The sequence below is a fragment of the Bidens hawaiensis genome, unplaced genomic scaffold (assembly GCF_021521415.1).
Source record: "Bidens hawaiensis isolate Kalapana, Puna unplaced genomic scaffold, B.hawaiensis_p1.1 tig00006387_1, whole genome shotgun sequence".
NCBI classification, from domain to species: Eukaryota; Viridiplantae; Streptophyta; class Magnoliopsida; order Asterales; family Asteraceae; genus Bidens; species Bidens hawaiensis.
In genome coordinates, this window is record NW_027491429.1 from 178,531 (window position 1) to 193,988 (window position 15,458).

Consider the following 15,458-nt stretch of genomic DNA (forward strand, 5'->3'; position numbering starts at 1 on the left):
GATGATTTTGATATAAATAAACAAACGCACACAAAGCGTGAGACTCTTATAGCATTATGTGAGACAAAGTTAATCAATTAATTATTGATACTTTCTAATAGATCGTTCGTACTTCGTCAATGTTCCCTGAATCTGAATGCTGCCAGATTGTGTTCACTGATCTTAGCGTCACACCCGGCTCCATGGGCCTAGGCGTGTGACCATAGTTGGTACCTGTTTTGAAAATACATCAAAGTATGTGTTGCGTAGCGGAAGTCTTTTCTTGATTAAAATATTCATTTATAGAAAACTTGGGAATTAAATACCCGATATTGTCTTACAAAACATTAAAAGTGATAAAAAGTTAATTTACATCTTTTACATAATTAAAACCAAACCGAGCCATCAGATGCGTCTAAAGGCTATAACCTCCATCTTCTACTACATCTTCCTTGTAATACCCGTAAATTTTAGTTTTACAAAATATGATATAATAATAATAATTTAAAATTGAAACCTAGATGATTTCAAACTCATGACTGAGCATATGTTTATTATTTTATATTCCAATCATCATCTAGATCAACTTGTTTCAAATTCAAACGTGAGCAACAAACAATCAACTTATTTAGGAATTTGATCACGCTTATAACTCGTTTAATATATATATACACAAACGCGATAAGACTCCAACATAAATCTCACAAAACCCTACCGCCATCATATTCGGTTCTGCCGTTACTTGAAAACCACCGCCGCCGCAACTGTTTTAAACCACCACCACTGGCCTCTCTCTCTCTACGTGACCCTACCTTGTTTCTGATTCAAGCGGTCGCCGGTGACTCCACTGCCGACAGACCGTCACGGACCTGTAGTAGTTCATCGCTGCTATCCTTGCAAATTTCATTGCTTCCGTGTCGCGAGACAAGTTCACTTCGTCACCACCGTCAAGTACCGTGCACCACCACCGTTCTGCAAACTTCCGGGAATACACCGCCGCTGCCATCGATCTCCCCAATTTAGTAAGAGACAAGTACCAACCCGAGTCAGTTTCATTCTTTTGATATCATATTTACGTGACAAAGTGGCAACTCATTCGGTTAAATACGCAGCCACCGTCACGCGTCCGGTTACTTCCTCCGCCCTCGCTTTCTGATACGTTCGTTTTGGTCTGGCTTTTGAGGTAACTGTTAACAATCTGATTACGAATACTTGTACGGTTATAGTGTCTATAACCGTTTGTTTGTTCCGGCGACTAAAGCGAATTTCAAAACTTTGTTATAAAGAAAATACACAAACTAATAACATCGATAATCTGGTTCGTTTACTGTATTTACATGATTTAGAATGTGTAATTAAAGAATCAAAAGATAGTCATGTTTCTTGTATACGTAAGTGATATGCATGTGTTTATATAATAATAATAATAATAATAATAATAATAAAGTTATGAGTAGCTTTCAAACTAATTAAAAACCGGGAAATCTGTTTTGTTGAAGGAACATATGTTAAACCACAAATAATTTCATGTAAACAAAATAAATGGTATTTTGAGAATTCTAACTGAACGAAAAGAGAGATGTAAAAATATAAAAGTCTCTATCGCCAGAACACAGGTCAACTAGTGAACTAAACAAGTTAACACATCTAAGCAAATCTTTTGAAATAAATAAAATGTAGGTATTAGTACAACGTAACGCGGCTCGGCTTTATTTGCTTACTCATCGACTATTAAGGTACGGTTTCTGGTTTCTGTCACTCATAGTATAAATTATATTCCGTTACTTCATTACGGATTCTGTTTCTTGTTACTTTGTAGTACGGTTTCTGTTTTTGTTACTTTTAGTATCAATTATATTCTGTTACTTGGTAGTACGGTTTCCGTCTTTGTTTCCTCTTAGTATTATTTATATTCCGTTACTTTGTAGTACGGGTTTTAGTTTTCTTCACTCATAGTACTGGTTCTATATTATATTCTATGTCCGTCACTTCGTAGTGCGGATTTTTGTTATTTTTCAGTTTCAGATTGAGTTCAGTTTATCCGTATGATATGTTTAATATTAAGTTTTTAACATGCAATAGGTTATATATATTTTGTATTCATTGTTGTATGTTCCTGTTCGAATTTAGTTATATGAATTTAGCTTAGTACTCTGTTACCCGAGCATTTCTGACTTGTCGTTGGGGCGTCAACGACATGGCACTTATCGTGACAGTGCGTAATCAAAGTTCACGGCGTCTCTAGCTTGTGCTTGTATAAGCACTCTGGCCCCTAGAGGCGTATAGATCGATCTTAGCTCCGACTCCTGACTCCTGACATGGCACTTATCGTGACAGTGCGTAATCAAAGTTCACGGCGTCTCTGAAAGTACTCATGTAGTACCTTGGCCACTTAGAGGCGTATAGATCGATCTTAGCTCCGACTCCTGACTCCTGACTCCTGACTTCTGTTTGAGATGGAACAATGTGTGCACGCCACCCACACCGTCTCCTTGGTGCATGGACTAGCTAGCTGTGTACCCCTCTGTTTAGGCTCTGGGTGCTTCCGTATTTCACGACCTATTTATTTTAACATCATCGTCGTGTATTTTAGTAATTATATTTTGTTTCGCTATATTTCTGGTCCGTTTCGATATGTGTATATGAATTTGGTTAAATTTGAGTATATTCAGATTACGTCCCGATCGTGTATCGGATTATGTTTCGCATTTAATTATAGTTCGGTCTAAAACGTGGTTTTATATCCGCAATAGTTTCAGTTCTATTTCAGTATGTGTTTTGTCTTATGTGTGCTTTTACCTATACTATTGTTCTTTCCGTTACTGCGCAATTTTTGGCTCAGCCGTGTTTTCTTGTTTTGTTTTTCTTATTTTGTTTTCAGGTAATCCGGGATTCGGGGAATTTAGTGATGAGAGATAAAAATGAAGTTCAAGCTTATAAAAGTTAATTCATTTTGTTTAATAATATGACGTAGGTTGCATTAATTTTTGTTGTATTTTGGATTGTGGCGTTGATTTGATATCTGTAATAGTAACACGTTAGCCTGTTCCGGGTTGGGGTGTTACAGTTATGGTATCAGAGCTAAGGCTCTTTCCTGTAGAAAACTTAAACCTTAAAATCAGACTTGTGAGATAATGGGTAGACGTTGGGTTAGGATTAATATTTCATATCAATCTTCGTGCCGATCATTTTGTGATTTTCGGTCTATTTTTAGAGTCCTTTCTAGGCACCTACGTCAATCTCTGACTTTCCGGATTTCATTTAGTTGAATAAATTGTTCGTGCTTACACTATACAAATATGGAAATGACTTTCGAAGACAACGCTACACAACTAAAGGGATCACGACTTTGACTTACGTACCCTCTACGCTCGATTCAGACTTTACTACCACGCACGCCTCTAGACGTTTTCCGCGATAATTATGCATTTGAATAAACATCATTTCTTAATTATTTTGTCATCACATTACTCTTTTGTTATAAGCCAAGCCATGTTTTTAAAATGCATAATGGAAGGCTTGTTAGGACACAGTCGTAAGGTAAATTGACGATTAAGGTCGCGAACGTAATCGTGAATTTACAGGTATGCATGTGTGCTACAAAAAAATTCTTTTATGCAGATTTTGTTCCTCTAATACTCCATCCGATATGACCTCGTCATAAGATTTTTCACTTTATTGTGCTAGTGTTATGTGTTTATTAATTTATCTATTTATTTATTTGTATATGAGTAAAAAAAAAATATGTAAACTTATAAAATTTGATTTTTGAATTTGATATGTTTTGAGTTTTTTAAAATTATGAAGGATCAAATTTGTTACCGTTTTTAAGTTCTACTTATAGTCACCTGTTTCAGTTAGTTGTTTTGTCTCGGTTACTAGTTATAGGATTCATTTAGATGTCTTCGTTTGACATTTTTGTGATACACCCAATTATATGTATTTAGAGAAAAATTTTCTGTTTCATTTCAGTAATATGATTAAGTATTCTCAGTTAAATATTTTAGTTTACCATTTAAGTTTTGTTTGGTATCATTACCGCTTGAAGTTATGTTTCTTATCCGTTACGTCAAAGTTTGATTGCGCATGGATAACTAGAAATTTCGAGGACGAAATTTTATTTAGGGAGGTAGAATTGTAATATCCGCATATTTAAAATATTTAAAATAATAAATATTAGTAATGGATATAAGAAAATATATACAGTTGAGTTGGATAATTTATTTTTAAACTTCATAAAATCGTTTCAGTAACATAATGATTTTTGTGAAGTAACATATTTATCTTACAAGTATAAATTCAAAAGCAACAAGTATTAACAAATGTATGGTATGTATGTGTGCTACTAAAATCCATTTTGCAGCTTAATGTTCCTCTAATATTTAGATACGACATTGTCTTAAGTTTTCGCTATTATCTGCTAGTGTTACGTGTCTTTTATTATATATTTATTTATTTTTATATCAGTGTAGAAATGCATGTTAATATTCAAAATATGTTTTTGAAAATTTACGTTTTAACTCTTGATTTTTTTTTAGTATTCCATTAGTTATCACTTTTTACTTCCACTTATAAGTCACATGTTTCAGTTATCTGTCTTTCGTTTTGGTTATTAGTTACACAATTTAGTCATAGGCTTTAGCTCATCAAAATTTATTTATTTTAGTTATTAGTTATCCACTATGTTATATGTAATTCTGTGTTCAAATGAAATTTTTGATTTCCGTTTATAAGAACTAGTATTATCCGATACAAGTTTTAGGTTACCCATAGTTTCGTTCAATATCATCATGGCAACGAGTCAGCTATTTCAGTTTGGATGGTTTTGATTTCATATGAATTCTGTTTTATATGTCCTAATATTTGTTTCCAAGACTTTGCAATTGTCATGTCTGAATTTATGAAAGTTTAGGTTTGTTTCGTTTCCGTGATATCCGAAAGTATGTGTCACCGTCTTACAATTTCGAGGACGAAATGTTTTTTTTAGGATGGAAGAGTTGTAATACCCGTAAATTTTAGTTTTACAAAATATGATATAATAATAATAATTTAAAATTGAAACCTAGATGATTTCAAACTCATGACTGAGCATATGTTTATTATTTTATATTCCAATCATCATCTAGATCAACTTGTTTCAAATTCAAACGTGAGCAACAAACAATCAACTTATTTAGGAATTTGATCACGCTTATAACTCGTTTAATATATATATACACAAACGCGATAAGACTCCAACATAAATCTCACAAAACCCTACCGCCATCATATTCGGTTCTGCCGTTACTTGAAAACCACCGCCGCCGCAACTGTTTTAAACCACCACCACTGGCCTCTCTCTCTCTACGTGACCCTACCTTGTTTCTGATTCAAGCGGTCGCCGGTGACTCCACTGCCGACGGACCGTCACGGACCTGTAGTAGTTCATCGCTGCTATCCTTGCAAATTTCATTGCTTCCGTGTCGCGAGACAAGTTCACTTCGTCACCACCGTCAAGTACCGTGCACCACCACCGTTCTGCAAACTTCCGGGAATACACCGCCGCTGCCATCGATCTCCCCAATTTAGTAAGAGACAAGTACCAACCCGAGTCAGTTTCATTCTTTTGATATCATATTTACGTGACAAAGTGGCAACTCATTCGGTTAAATACGCAGCCACCGTCACGCGTCCGGTTACTTCCTCCGCCCTCGCTTTCTGATACGTTCGTTTTGGTCTGGCTTTTGAGGTAACTGTTAACAATCTGATTACGAATACTTGTACGGTTATAGTGTCTATAACCGTTTGTTTGTTCCGGCGACTAAAGCGAATTTCAAAACTTTGTTATAAAGAAAATACACAAACTAATAACATCGATAATCTGGTTCGTTTACTGTATTTACATGATTTAGAATGTGTAATTAAAGAATCAAAAGATAGTCATGTTTCTTGTATACGTAAGTGATATGCATGTGTTTATATACTAATAATAATAATAATAATAATAATAATAAAGTTATGAGTAGCTTTCAAACTAATTAAAAACCGGGAAATCTGTTTTGTTGAAGGAACATATGTTAAACCACAAATAATTTCATGTAAACAAAATAAATGGTATTTTGAGAATTCTAACTGAACGAAAAGAGAGATGTAAAAATATAAAAGTCTCTATCGCCAGAACACAGGTCAACTAGTGAACTAAACAAGTTAACACATCTAAGCAAATCTTTTGAAATAAATAAAATGTAGGTATTAGTACAATGTAACGCGGCTCGGCTTTATTTGCTTACTCATCGACTATTAAGGTACGGTTTCTGGTTTATGTCACTCATAGTATAAATTATATTCCGTTACTTCATTACGGATTCTGTTTCTTGTTACTTCGTAGTACGGTTTCTGTTTTTGTTACTTTTAGTATCAATTATATTCTGTTACTTGGTAGTACGGTTTCCGTCTTTGTTTCCTCTTAGTATTATTTATATTCCGTTACTTTGTAGTACGGGTTTTAGTTTTCTTCACTCATAGTACTGGTTCTATATTATATTCTATGTCCGTCACTTCGTAGTGCGGATTTTTGTTATTTTTCAGTTTCAGATTGAGTTCAGTTTATCCGTATGATATGTTTAATATTAAGTTTTTAACATGCAATAGGTTATATATATTTTGTATTCATTGTTGCATGTTCCTGTTCGAATTTAGTTATATGAATTTAGCTTCAGTACTCTGTTACCCGAGCATTTCTGACTTGTCGTTGGGGCGTCAACGACATGGCACTTATCGTGACAGTGCGTAATCAAAGTTCACGGCGTCTCTAGCTTGTGCTTGTATAAGCACTCTGGCCCCTAGAGGCGTATAGATCGATCTTAGCTCCGACTCCTGACTCCTGACTCCTGACATGGCACTTATCGTGACAGTGCGTAATCAAAGTTCACGGCGTCTCTGAAAGTACTCATGTAGTACCTTGGCCACTTAGAGGCGTATAGATCGATCTTAGCTCCGACTCCTGACTCCTGACTCCTGACTTCTGTTTGAGATGGAACAATGTGTGCACGCCACCCACACCGTCTCCTTGGTGCATGGACTAGCTAGCTGTGTACCCCTCTGTTTAGGCTCTGGGTGCTTCCGTATTTCACGACCTATTTATTTTAACATCATCGTCGTGTATTTTAGTAATTATATTTTGTTTCGCTATATTTCTGGTCCGTTTCGATATGTGTATATGCATTTGGTTAAATTTGAGTATATTCAGATTACGTCCCGATCGTGTATCGGATTATGTTTCGCATTTAATTATAGTTCGGTCTAAAACGTGGTTTTATATCCGCAATAGTTTCAGTTCTATTTCAGTATGTGTTTTGTCTTATGTGTGCTTTTACCTATACTATTGTTCTTTCCGTTACTGCGCAATTTTTGGCTCAGCCGTGTTTTCTTGTTTTGTTTTTCTTATTTTGTTTTCAGGTAATCCGGGATTCGGGGAATTTAGTGATGAGAGATAAAAATGAAGTTCAAGCTTATAAAAGTTAATTCATTTTGTTTAATAATATGACGTAGGTTGCATTAATTTTTGTTGTATTTTGGATTGTGGCGTTGATTTGATATCTGTAATAGTAACACGTTAGCCTGTTCCGGGTTGGGGTGTTACATTCCTACTGACTACCTGTAAAATAGTTTTATAAAATATGTCAGCGACAATTGCTGGTGAACACGCTGACACTAAATCATTTGTATAAACCTTTAGCTTCACTCGTAACAACTTAGCGGCCATGTAGACCGGCGTACCAAATATATCATATAGTCAAGCCTTAACGCCCGTATAGACCGGCTCAATGAGCAGGGATATGATGCTAAGCGTGGCGGGGTATTCCTACCCTTTAACCACATATGTATGGATCCAGACACACGTATATCTAGCCTGAGAGCCAGCGACTACTAAAGTTTTAGGGATCTATAATCCCATGTATACTTTTGAGTCGTTGTAATGACTCGATTAAATAATTTAAAAGAGTTGGGGGCGTATTCACCTTTTTGATGAGTTGTTTAATTAACAACTTCTCTGTATTTGATGAACGATTACCTCGGACCTATTGTTCGAGAATGATAGTTTAATAATTTATCTAGATCAAATGATCTAGTTTCAGACCTTTAGTCTTGTTAAATAGCTTTAAACCTTAATTGAATATTTTATTGTTAAAATATTACTCTAAATCTTTAGTCTATAAAATCCTATTTTAATATTGTCGTTTCTTTCTGTAGGAGAAATCATCTAAATTATATGTTTCTTCCTCTAGAAGAAATCGTGTTTATAAAACTTTTATGTTTCCTCCTTTAGAAGAAACATTATTTATTCAGAATGATTACTTAAAACCTTTTAGTTCATATGATGTTTGATGTAGCATACTTTGGTCTAATATGTTCGAACACTCTCATCAAGCTCTCCAGGAAAGTAAACAGATCTCGCGGTTGATTGGGATTTATACGAATTACTTTCCTTAGACAAGAGACTCGACTATCGGTATTGTTACCATAGTCACAGGAAACGTGATATCACCCGCGATCTACGTTCCGGATCGCCCCTACCGGAAATGGGTACAACAGCGTACTGATCACTATAGAAACGCGATCTGGATCGGTGAAATTGGCCGTTCCCGATTGTTGCAAGAATCGGACTATTTTCATCAAATTCGTGTTTTGGGTTAACAAAAGCGCTGTTTGTGTCGTGAAAAAACACGAATAGGCGGTTACAAGGGTAAATCGAGCGCTTTTGTGATTCAAATCGAAGAAAGATATGTAGATAAAGAGTTACCGGAGAGGACTGTGTAGAACAAAAACCGCCGTCGATTAGAAATTAGGTTTTACATAATTACACTCCTACACTTAAGGTTATATAATATTTAGAGTTTACACTTTTTACCCTTAAAGTTGTAGTTTTTACTAACATTTACCCTTAACTTTATAGATAAGTGTTATTTATATGTTAAAACATATATATAGCTTAGTTAAAGTTAGTTTTACTTAACTTATGTTAGAAACTTACAAAAATTATTAAAAAAATATATTTAAATGTTTTGTATATGATACGATGTACCATATTATACGGGACACCGTACCACGTATCGAATTGTCATTTCGAATGAACCTACCCCATTCGTACCGAATTTTTGATAAGCACGAACCGCGTACCAGTTTTCGTACCGCGTACCGGACCGTACCGTGATCCATGTGACTATGATTGTCACCCTTCTAGTTACTACATGTCCGTCATGTTTTTCTCATTAGTTATTTACAATTATCTTTTATAAAAAAATTAATGTTTCTTCCTTTAGAAGAACGTCACTTGACAATAACCTTCATATGCAAAACTTTATGTTTCTCAATAATAAAGAAACGTCTATTTTTGTAAACTTTATACAAAAAGCTTGAATATATCTATACACTTTCCAAGGTTTAGGCTATACCATCGACTAGGATCTAAGGTATGAAGTAAAATATCTTAAACGTAACTCTTACCTTAAAATGGGTATAACGCTTAAAGACGAACGAGGAGTACTTCGACTATACGTAAGGTGTCGGGGGTATGATACGTCAAAACTCTAGTGTGACGTCGGGACTCCAACTCGATGGCACAAACTTCGAGAAAGTGAGAGTGGTTTGGTGTTCGGGATGTCACAAATTAATGAGCAACCCATGACCACTATTTATAGTTGAAACTCACACCCTCGGTCGGACTGTCGCTCGCCACCATTAATTCTTGTGATGACACATGTCCTTTCATGTTGACATGTGATGACACATGTCAATCCATTTGATTAGTCGCTGGACATGTGTCAATTTTACCCGATTAGTCATTGGACACATGTTGATTTCATCTGATTAGTCATCAAACACGTGTGCTCCCATATTTCTTTAGCTAAAGGACTAACTAGTCACTCAACTTTCTAAATTATCAAAATTGGTATGAAAATTTGTAGGATGTTATACTTAGGCTGGTCGTCTGGAAGATTTAGCGACATTGTATTCCCCACTTGTACCCAGCCGATTATTTATTTATTTAATTTGTTTTTGGGTTTTAGTTATTGGGTTAACTTACATGCATGTATTGGGCTAAAAAATTGTTCACGTACGTTAAATGTGTGTTGATAAAATAGTTGAGCTATATATATATTGGGTTAAATAAAATACAGTTCTTGTTCTTGATCAGTCCAAAGAATTCATCCTATTATCACCACTTTTGTTTAACCAACCAAACCGTGCCTTCACCTATATATATAGCTACCCACCGTCGACGCCAAAACACGATTTCTGTTTCGTTGTTCAAGATTCAAGAACACAACCCAAATTATAGGTTCAATCCAATAAAGCAAGCCCTCCTGTATTAACCCTTCTTCTCGAGATGAGTTAGATCCGAACCTAAGTCGTAATTTCGTCGAACATCTGGCGTGCAACACGTATTAACCAACAAAATAGATAATTTGAATAGAAACCAAAACTAGAAATCGAATAGAGAATTGAATGCTTGTTGTTGTTATTATTGACGATCAGGTCCTTTTAAATTCTCAACGAAATCGGTTCTGGAATTGGTGGTTAATAACCAAAACTTAAGTTGGGTATGTTAAAGTTAGGCGGAGAGAGAAGGTTGTTAGGATTCCTCCTTCCAAATCAATCAAACAAAACCCTTCTTCTCCACTCTCATATCACACGACACAAAACCCTTCTTCTCCACACTCAATTCTCTCTCAGCCTAACAACCTTCTTCTCTCTCAGCCTAACTTTAACATACCCAACTTAAGTTTTGGTTATTAACCACCGATTCCAGGACTGATTTCGTTGAGAATTTAAAAGTACCTGATCGTCAATAATAACAGCAGCAAGCATTCAATTCTCTATTCGATTTCTAGTTTTGGTTTCTATTCAAATTATCTATTTTGGTGGTTAATACGTGTTGCACGCCAGGTGTTCGACGAAATTACAACTTAGGTTCGGATAATTTAAAGGTTGTTTACTTGCATTTGGGTGCTTAAGGGGGTATTTTGAGTTGGAGTTCTACCCAATTTGCTTTATTTTGGAGTTATACCTTCCTCCTCTTATGCCTTAGCGGTTGTTGTGGGGTGCTAGATGGGGGGTAAGCAACCCGTGGTTGCTCCCCTCCTTCAAGTGTGAGGGGTTTGGTCTTTGATTCTTGCTCTAACTCATCTCGAGTCGGGGTCTTTAGGGGTTCGTTGTCTTTTGTGATTTGTTTGTTTTCTGTTCTCATGTGTGCATGGCTACCATAAAAAGAATTCGAAACGTTAATACAGGAGGGTTTGGTCCTAGCTCCACTAGCGAGTTAAGGCCATGCCCCTTTAAGCATTTCCACGAGTGTAAGGATGGTAAACCGGGGTCCTCGGGGTTTTTCCGTCTACTTGAGCATATGCAAAGTACCCATTTCAAAACGGATACTCGGGAGAACCTTTTAAAAGATGCTATCTCCAAGGATTTGGACCTTTTTATAGATGTTGGCGAAGCCCTTCGGACGGGGGATAATGGTTATGTGGGGGTGCATGACATTGCATGCCTTTAGCAGGGGGTGCAAGCATGTTAATGGTGTCTATTCTTTTTCTATGGATTCTGGAGATGTTGGAGAATTAATCGTTGGGATCCAGAAACCTAATCGTGTGTCTGTGGATAGGGACCCAGGTCCATCTGTAGGAGTGGTTGGGGATGTATCCCTTTTGGAACGGGCTTTCTCCCTTCCCATTCAAACGGTTAAGAGCATCCCCCAAGTTGTCGTTTGGCGTTTGCTCAGACTTTGGCATGTGTTTTACGCAAGGTAGTGGATTCACCAGGCTCGATTGAGAATTGGGTCAAATTACTATTGTTGCCACGTTGTACTTTAAGGGTGGTGAAACCTTCCACTAGGCAGGAACGCAGGACAGGGAATCGAAAGTCTTTTTAATGTAGTAGCATTCAGCAAACACTTGCGGTGTGGAAAGATGGATCTGGTTTTGCTGACTTGGTTCTTTCTCTCTTTGATAACGTGAGGGGAAGCACTTTTTCTAAAAGAGAGGTGGGAGGGGAGGAGGGTTCTGAAAAAAAGCCTCAATATTAAACAATGTCTCAGGAAAGTCAGGGATGGTCATTTCACAGCTGCCGTCAAGGTATTATGCTCAAGTGGGGTTGCCCCTCTCGGAGATTCAACCATAAAAGCCCTCATTGATAAACACCCAGTGGTGTCGCCTCCGTCCTTGCCTTCTAGCTCTGTCGCCCTGCCTACTCTCTCGGTGAATGGGGACTGTGTGCTTAGATGTATCCGATCATTTCCTAAAGGGACCTCATGCGGGAGAGACGGGATGTGGGCGCAACACTTGTTGGACGCTCTTAGTGGTGAGGGATCAGTGACTTCCATGGGTCTGCTCTCAGCCATCACTGAAGTCGTCAACTTATAGCTAGGGGGTCTGTGCCCCAAGGTGCTCGCTGAGTTCATTGCTTCGGCCCCCTTACCCCTTTATTAAAGCCGGATAATGGAATTCGGCCCATTGCTGTGGGGGCTATCTGGCGTAGGTTGGTTTCTAAAGTGGCTATGAAGATGGTTGGGAAGGAAATGACTTAGGGGACTTTCAGTTTGGGGTTGGGACCCCTAATGGGGCAGAGGCGGTGCTTCACAGCGTGAACCGGTTTCTTAACTCCTTTCACGCGGACGGTTCTTTAGCTATGCTTACCGTGGACTTCTCCAACGCCTTCAATATGGTCGACCGCACAGCCCTTCTCCGGGAGGTTCATCATCATTGCCCGTCTATCTATCTATGTGTCCAGTTCCTTTATGTCCATCCGGCTAGGTTGTACGTTGGTGATGACTGTATAGGGGCTACTACTGGGTTTCAGCTGGGAGACCCCCTTGGGCCCCTCCTCTTTGCCTTAGCCTTACACCCTCTTGTTCTCCGGGTACAAAATGGTTTTAACCTCCCATTTCATGCTTGGTACTTGGATGATGAGACTATTATTGGTGGTGCCAACGAAGTCGCTAAAGCCCTAGACATTATCAGCTCGGGAGGGCCATCATTGGGGCTTCAACTTAATATTAAGAAAACCGAGGTTTTTTGGCCAACGTGTAATGGAGTGGAAGTTAAAGATGGGCTTTTCCCTAGTGGGATTGGTAGACCAGAGAGAGGGGTAAAGCTCCTTGGAGGGGCTGTTAGTCGAGATCCCTACTTTATTAAGGAGTTGGCGAGGCGGAGAGCATCTTGTGCGGTTGATCTTATGAAACTCTTACCTTGCCTTAGGGATCCCCAGAGCGAACTCCTCCTGCTTAGGTCTTGCATGGGGTTGCTAAGTTGCTTTTTGGGTTACGAACATGCCACCCCCATATGATGGATGATGCGGTATCCTGTTTTGATAAGGGGCTTCGAGAAGCCATCGAAGACATAGTTGTATGTGGAGACCCGTTCTTTGGTGATCTTCAGTGGCGACTTGCATCTTTACCGATGCGCTTGGGGGGTTTAGGCCTTCTTTCGGCTCATGATGTTGGGTTTTATGCTTTTGTAGCGTCAAGGGCTCAGTCTTGGAAGCTACATAATCACATCTTAAGGAATAGCGGAGTTGTCGACATGGACTCAGACTGCGTGCAGGCCCTGGAACGCCTAAATGGCGCTCTCCCAGACTTTGACATTGGCGGTTTCTCTAATAAGGACACCGCCCCACCAAAGCCTCAAAAAACTTTGGCGAATGCCCTTTTGGCAAAATCGCTCAGAGCCTGGGAGAAGTTTTTGGATTGTCCCCCGACAGAAGGCGGTTATTGAATGCTTACAAGGTCCTCATGCCCAAGATTTTCTGACCGTTATCCCGATTGATGGCTTGGGCCAAAGCATGTCTGCGGTCGAGTATGAGTATAGGGCTATTCTTAAGTACTGTTTGATGGTCCCAATGTACCCAGAAGACGAAACATGTCCGATCTGCCGTAAGGCTTGCCTGGATAAATTCAAAGAGCATGCGGTTCATTGCAAGGAGATGCCTGGGTTCAAATACCGACATGATTGGGTGCGGGACGTTCTTTGGGACATCTTAAGGCGAGCTGGGATATCAGCTAAAAAGGAAGCCCCCGTAAACTTCCTTACCACGGAATGGAGATCCACTCTACGACCGGCAGATTTGCTCGTCTTTGGCTGGGCCGGGGAAAAACACGCTTGTGTTGACCTCACAGGGGGGTATCTCCTTTAGCTGGTTTGAGGGATAATGAGTTTGTAGCTGGGCAAGCAATGAAAAGGGCTGAAACGAAGAAGGTGGAGAAACATGCTAAAGCCTGCGAATTGAACCAACATGTTTTTGTCCCTCTGGCTTTTGATACCTTTGGCTCCTTGGCACCGGAAGCTATCCGTTTCCTAACCAGGGTCCAACGGGTTGTGCATAGCAATGTGTCGACTCCAAAGGGGCAGGGGTATGTCTTTAGCAGGTTAGGGTTTGCAATTCAGAAAGGGGTGGCGGCACAGCTTGTTGCCCGCCTACCTGCTATGTTGATGTAATATCTATGTTTCTATATAATGAAAAATGAGTTTTATATAAAAAAAAAATAAAAAAAAGGCGGGAGTTAATCCAATTATATTTTGACATATATATTTTTTTTGCAAGATAACAATTTAATAAAAGTAAATTAGTTAGGAGCTGCAAGATATGATGGCATCAAAGCAAAAGCATCAAAAAGCTCCTCTATGATAGATCCAATTGTAAGAGCGCACCTTAAAATACTTCCAAGATCTTCTCCAGCGGCCATTTCCGATTATTGAATACTGTGTGATCATTTCTCGCTTTCCAGAGAATCGAACAAGTTGTGTAGACAATAGAAAGCAAAGCCTTCCTCCTAGATATCCATCAATAATCTCCACATGAAACATGCATGTAACTTTCAACGGCGTCATTTAATCTAAGTGAAATTAACACCTTGTGGACCTGAGGAATCATTCAAGTTCAACAAATTCCTAAAGTATTTAACCTTCGAACGAACCTGATTTGTCATTGCGCGGAAGGGCTAGTGTGGGACAAACCACTTTGACTCGTTTTTATAGTTTACATACTTTTGTATTGCCACTTCTTACTGTCGTATTGTGTGAGCAACCCGACTATGCGTTACATGTATAAAAATTCAAACCTTCTTTTATTTAATTTCCAACCAAAATTTTTCTCCACATCCACCATCTTCAGTCATAATGAAGCTGAAATTAGAGACCATTATATATATTTAGGTCATCAATCTCCATTTTTCTCCAGTTCAAAATAATGGCATTAATAGGACCTCTTGCAACTCTACATTGCACCAAACAGCTCTTGATCGAAGATTCAATATTGTACAGTCTAGGAAACAATTCCTTAGGGGAATCATTCCTAACCACCAGTCTCTCTAAAACTCAGTTTTATTTCCCAAACCAACCTCTCTTTTAATTAAGTTCTATAATAATAATAATAATAATAATAATAATAATAATACTCCTGCTTTTACTAGTTCATTCTTGACTTTTACTACCTTTAAGCCAAGT